General features: G+C 48.1%; 1 long non-coding RNA gene across 1 annotated transcript; it reads right to left on the bottom strand.

Annotated features, from left to right (window-relative positions):
* LOC106509324 lies at positions 2,990 to 4,176 on the bottom strand. Its single transcript, XR_002342099.1, has 2 exons — positions 3,666 to 4,176; positions 2,990 to 3,115 (listed from the first exon to the last, which is right to left on the bottom strand). It is a non-coding gene; the product is annotated as an uncharacterized LOC106509324 (long non-coding RNA).

The following is a 6,676-nucleotide window of genomic DNA, read 5'->3' as shown; positions in this document are numbered from 1 at the left end:
GGTTCAGGTTCTTCATGCCTCTGCGCAGAAGGAATTCAGCGAGAGACAAAGTGATAGGCAAGATATAGATTTATTAAGATAGGATGCTTGTGAGAAATGCAAGCAGCAGGCAAGGAGGCTCTGCCCCGAGGGTTAGGTGGGCTACAGTCTTATCCTCCAAGGCGAGTGGGGGTCGGAAAAGACCGCCCCTTCCTTTCTGAGAGTAGCAGCTCCTCCTTGGTAAGATGTGTATTCAAATCAGCAGAAGGGTGGTGCTCAGACTCCTGCCCTTGGTCTGAACCTGAATGCAGGCCTCATCCCATCCCCCACCCAACGACCTGGGGTCATTCTCATGCCTCCACTAGTCAAGCACGCCTGCCTGGTGCTGATGGCTTTCTTGAGCGATTATTAACTTACAGTGAGCTCCCAACGTTCCCTAGGTTTCCCTCTCTACCTGTGGTCCCTTCCTGGGACTTCTACAGCTACCTGTGCCTACTCCATCCCTATCAGTGCTGCCTTGAAGACCAATCTGGTGGACTTGGAAGGAGCCAAGAGGAGGGAGAGGACAACCAACCTCCCAGGATACTTGGCTCTAGAATCCCTCTTGGCTGAAAGATGCGTGTGCCACCAGGAAGGACCCTGAGCCAAACCAATACAGGCCAAGCAAGACAATTGGCCAGAGACAATCCAGAAAACCTGTCCCATAAAACCTGAGACTGCAGGCCACGTGGCAGAGCAGTTCTCCTGGCTTCCCTTACCTCACTGCTCTCCACCGGGCACCCCTTCCCAATCAAGTCTCTTGTTTTGTCAACACGTGTGTCTCCTCAATTTGTTTCCGAGAGTTAGACTAGAGCCCATTCTCAGGCCCTGGAAGGCACCGTGCCATCTTGAGTTCTCACCTGTCAGAAAGACAGCAGAGGCCAACCACTCTCTAAAACCTGGGGTCTCCCGGATGGACTCTGGGCTTCAGCCCAGCCTTTGGACATGCTTTTAAGGCAGCATCGGAGTTCTCCTGTGGCTCAGCAGGGTAAGGATCCTGCAGTGGCTCAGGTTGCTGCTGTGGCATGGGTTCGATCCCTGGCCCAGGAACATCCATGTGCCATGTGGGTGTGTGTGGGGGGGGAATAAAAGCAGCTCAAACAAGCAAAAGAAAAAAATAGATAAATTCAATTTCATTAAAAAATTAAAAACTTGGAATTCCCATTGTGGCTCAGTAGTTAACGCATCCGACTAGGAACCATGAAGTTGCAGGTTTGATCCCTGGCCTTGCTCAGTGGGTTAAGGATCTGGCATTGCCATGAGCTGTGGTGTAGGTTGCAAACGAAGCTCGGATCTGGCATTGCTGTGGCTCTGGCCTAGGCCGGCAGCTACAGCTCTGATTAGACCCCTAGCCTGGGAACCTCCCTATGCCTCGGGAGCGGCCCTAGAAAAGACAAAACAATAAATTAATTAAATTAAATTAAAAATTAAAAACTTTTTTAAAAAAAGGCAATGTGCCTCCACCCCCAGCCCCACCCCAGCTGTCAGCCCTCCCAGCCAGATACAGGTCTGTCCTCCTCGGCTCAAAGGAAGGACAGCCCATCAGCAAGGTCATTGCTGGGCACCACAGAATGAAACCGAACAGGGACTTGTGGGGCTCCTGGACACAAGGCTTTCTGTATCCCCCATTTCTTGTTTTGAGGAAATAAGTTTCAGCCTCCGAGACCTTCCCTAAATTCTAAAGGGCAGGTTGAAACAGTTGCCCTTTAGTAACCCGAGTCAGAGAAGGAGGGGATGCAGAGACCAGGGAGGGAGGAGCAGCCAAGAGACAAGAGTGCAGCCTTGGGGCAGGGTCCTGGTTCCCGCTCTGGGAATATACTTAACAGTATCTTCGAGTTCTTCTGCAGAACTAAACCCCCAACAAATGAAAACAAGAGAGGAGGCCCACCAGAACCAGTCCTGGGGCCACTAAACACCAACTTTGAAGGTTGAAAGCTTGCATCTACCCTAACCCTTATCTGTAGCCCTATTTTCTATTCTCAGACTCTAAAACCACTTCCTAATCTCTCCCAAGGGAGGGCACAGTCTTTAGGGCACTAGCCTGCTGGGGCCTCCTTTGCCTAGCAAAGCAATAAAGCAAGAGCAATAAAGCTATTTTTTCTCTGCTCCCCAAACTCTGTCTGTGTTTCTATTCAGCACCAGCGGACAAAGGCCAAGGTTCAGCAGCAGGAGCAGTAACCACTGTTCCCAGGAGCCAGGAACAGGGCCTTAGTCAGCAGCCTGGGCTCCATCCTAGGTCTTGATTTTGTAGCAGAGTCTCAGCCTCTGTGCATCAGCACCAATTAAGTCTCAGAGACAGAGTTTTGGGTGAATCAGAAGGAACAGCTTTATTGCTTTGCCAGGCAAAGGGGGCCACAGCAGGCTAATGCCTCAAAACTCTGCCCTATCTTGAGAGGGGAGAGATCTCATAGGTTTAGCTTGAAAGGCAGAGGGTTTTGGGGGGTTTTGTTTTTTGCTTTTTAGGGCCACACACATGACATATGGAGGTTCCCAGGCTAGGGGCTGATTTGGAGCTACAGCTGCCGGCCTACACCAGAGCCACAGCAACACAAGATCCGAGTCATGTCTGCGACCTACACCTTAGCTCATGGCAACGCCAGATCCTTAATCCACTGAGCAAGGTCAGGGATTGAACCCTAGTCGAATTCATTTCTGCTGCGCCAGCGGGAACTCCAAAGGACAGAGTAATTGACTAAGCTGTCTGCACAAGGAGTTCCCTTCGTGGCAGCAGATACAAATCTGACTAGGAACCATGAGGTTGCAGGTTTGCCACCCGGCCTCACTCAGTGGGTTAAGGATCTGATGTGGTCGTGAGCTTGTGGCGTAGGTCGCAGATGCAGATCGGGTCCTGCGTTGCTGTGGCTGTGGTGTAGGCCGGCAGCTGTAGCTGTAGCTCTGATTGGACCCCTAACCTGGGAACCTCCATATGCTTCAGTTATGGCCCTAAAAAGCACACACACACACACACAAATGTTTTTTAAAAAAGATGTCTGCATTGTAATCCCTCCTTAGATCATTTCAGAGTCATCAAGTCCAGCAACAGTTGATCCAGTGATGGTTTCTGGTCGTCTTCAGGGTTATTGTTCCTGGACCTTTTCTTTGGAAAGAAGATAAGATCGTTTACAGAAAAGTGGTGTTAGAGGGTGTTCCCCTTACAAAAGAAAACACAGGGGCAATGTAACTCTAACTAGAAAGTTAACGTTCGTTAAAGAAAGCAAGGAAGCAAGGAAGAGAGCCTTTGTGAAAAGCCGACACTAGGGGCAGTAAAACTCTAACTAGCAAGTAAGCATGGCTAATAAGTTCATATGCCAAAGCAGGGCAGGACGTAATGGAGCCTCTTTTAACTAGTTTTAGTTTTTAGCTAGAACAAAATTCCCTAGTATCCTAACTCTTTCTTTCTCCCTTTTTTTTTTTTTTTTTTTTTTTCCTTTTTACAGCCACATGTACCACCTACGGAAGTTCTCAGGCTAGGGGTCGAATTGGAGCTGCAACTGCAGCTGCCAGCCTACGCCACAGCCACAGCAACGCCAGATCCGAGCTGTGTCTGCCACCTACACCTCAGCTCACAGCAACACCGGATCCTTAACCCACTGAGCGAGGCCAGGGATCGAACCTGTGCCCTTGAGTGTACAAGTCGGATTCGTTACCATTGAGCCATGACGGGAACTCCTCATCATGGACTCTTGAGTCAACCTTTTGAGGCTGAGGGGAGGCCTAGGAGGCTAAAGGAAAAGCCTCTTCCTTCAAAACGCAATGACGTAGGTTCTGGTATGTGGTTCCAGTTTCCAGCAGGTATGGGTTCTCCTTGTCCACCTTCGCTTTCACCAGGATCCTTCTGCCTTAGGAAAGAAAATCTTCATCCTCGCCTGCCCTGAATCTGTAGTGCCTGCCCTGAGGTGGAGACATTCCCGACGCCACTAGAAAGATTAAGGTATCAATTCTAAGCCGCCAAGACTTCTGGAACAAACATGTGACTACCAACCCACCTCCAGGGGACTCCCTCCTTTCCATCTGCTATTTTAGGTTAGAAAGTGAGATGGTTGTCATGGAAATGGCGCTTTAACATTTTGTTTATTTGGGGATTTCCCTTCGTGGCTCAGTGCAAACGAATCTGACTCACATCCATGAGGAGGCGGGTTCGATCCCTGGGCTCGCTCCGTGGGTTAAGGATCTGGCGTGGCTGTGGCTGTGGCTGTGGTGTAGGCCAGCGGCTACAGCTCCAATGAGACCCTTAGCCTGGGAACCTCCATAGGCTGAGGGTCTGGCCCTAAAAAGACCAAAAATTAAAATAAATAAAAATAAAAATGTTTTGTTTATTTGAGGTGAAAAAGCGTCAGCTTGTCTTCCAAGAGAAATCAAGTCTGATGTGGCTGATTGGTTTGACAAAAATACCTGTCCTAGGCATTTAAATTACATGGCAGACATTTTTCATTAACTGCATAAGCTAAATGTGCAGCTCCAAGATGTGAAGATATGAACATAAAGCCTACATGCAATCTGCTGCACACCAAAGATGCCATCCTTTGCAATGTTTTTTGTATTTATGATTTTTTAAATGTTTGACGCCTCCTAAAAACTTATGCAGGACTCCACGTTTTGTCGGTTTTGTCTTTGCTTTTTAGGCCCACACCTGCGGCATGTGGAAGTTCCCAGGCTAGCGGTGGAATCAGAGCTACGGCTGCAGGGCTACACCACAGCTGCATCTGCCACCTACACCACAGCTCACAGTAACACCAGATGCTTAACCCATTGCACAAGGCCAGGGATGGATGGAACCCACATCCTCACAGATACTCGTCGGGTTTGTTACTGCTGAGCCACAACAGGATTTTTTTTTTCCAGATTATTTTAGACCAGGAGTCAGCAAACAATGGCATGTGGGTCAAAAGGAGCGCAACACTTATTTTTGTAAAAAACCCTTTTTTTTTTTTTTGTCTTTTGTGTTTTTAAGGCCATACCCGCTGCATATGGAGGATCCCAGGCTAGGGGTCGAATCGGAGCTGTAGCTGCCAGCCTACACCACAGCCACAGCAATGCCAGATCTGAGCCGCGTCTGCAACCTATAGCACAGTGGAGGAAAGAAGAAATACAGGCCTAAAGTATGTCACCAAGAATCTATTTCTTTTCATGAGAAAAATACATTTTCTCCTTCTCTGCCTTCATGGATCCCTCAACCCTGAGTCTCTCCTTCTGGGTTCTAATGTTTCTTTTTCTGCCCCTCAGCCTTGGTCTCTCTGCGATGGACTTCTTCCTTTCCCCAGTAGGCGGCGCCCTCTCCTATGTTGCTGGGAGGTACTGGCACCACGGTTGGGCAATTTCTTAAACATTCACTCACCATATGATCCCAGAATCTCACACCTAGGTTTTTACTAAAAAGAGATGAAAATCTACGGAGTTCTTTGGTAGCCTAGTGGTTAAGGATTCAGCATTATCATTGCTGTGACTTGGGTTCAATCCCTGGCCCAGGAATAAATAACTAAAATCACCCTGAGAGGGATTGGCCAACGGGGACCTGCTGTATAGCACAGGGGACTCTACTCAATATTCTGTGATAATTTCTGTGGGAAAAGAATCTGAAAAAGAATGGATGTCTCGGAGTTCCCGTCATGGCGCAGTGGTTAACGAATCCGACAAGGAACCATGGGGTTGCGGGTTCGATCCCTGGCCTTGCTCAGTGGGTTGAGGATCTGGCGTTGCCGTGAGCTGTGGTGTAGGTTGCAGATGCGGCTCGGAACCCGCATTGCTGTGGCTGTGGTGTAGGCCGGTGGCTACAGCTCCGATTAGACCCTAGCCTGGGAACCTCCACATGTCACGGGAGCGGCCCTAGAAAAGGCAAAATGACAAAAAAAAAAAAAAAAAAAGAATGGATGTCTGTACATGTATAACTGAATCCCTTTGTTGTTCAGCAGAAATTATCACAGCATTGTGAATCAACTGCACTTCAATTAAACTTTTAAAAAAGAAAAAAAAATAAACCTGAGCGTTTTTTAAAAAAGAAATTAAAATAGAAAATATATGTTCGTGTATCGTGCATACACGAACACACCCATGTCGAATACTTATAGTGGCTGTCATAATTATTGCCAAAAATCAAAAAGCACCCAATGTCCTTCAGCCGGTGAATAAACAAAGGGTGGGACAGCCGTCTGACAGGATTCCACTCAGCAGTAAAGAGGAACAAAGCGTTGTCACGTGCCATATAAATGACCCTCGAATGCATTCTGCTAAGTTAAAGAAACCAGACACAAAAGGCAACATTTTGTACGACTCCATTTACATGACATCCCCAAAAGGCAAAACTACAGAAACAGAAAAAGATCCTAGATTGCCAGAAGCTGGGGGTGTGGAGCTGGGGGACAGGGGTTGGTTGACGACAAAGCGGGGGTGGGGGGACTTCCGGGGGGGGGTGCTTTCCTATTGTGGTGATGCTTACACAATTGTATGCATTCGTCAAAAGTCATAGAACTTTATTTATTTATTTATTTATTTATTTTGTCTTTTGTCTTTTTAGGATGAAACCTGCGGCATATGGAGGTTCCCAGACTAGGAGTGGAATCGGAGCTGTAGCCACAGCCACAGCAACGTGGGATCCGAGCCTTGTCTGCGACCTACACCACAGCTCACGGCAACGCTGGATCCTTAACCCCCTGAGCAAGGC

Source organism: Sus scrofa, chromosome 2 (assembly GCF_000003025.6).
Source record: "Sus scrofa isolate TJ Tabasco breed Duroc chromosome 2, Sscrofa11.1, whole genome shotgun sequence".
In the NCBI taxonomy this organism is placed as follows: Eukaryota; Metazoa; Chordata; class Mammalia; order Artiodactyla; family Suidae; genus Sus; species Sus scrofa.
This window is presented reverse-complemented; position numbering and strand designations above follow the sequence as displayed.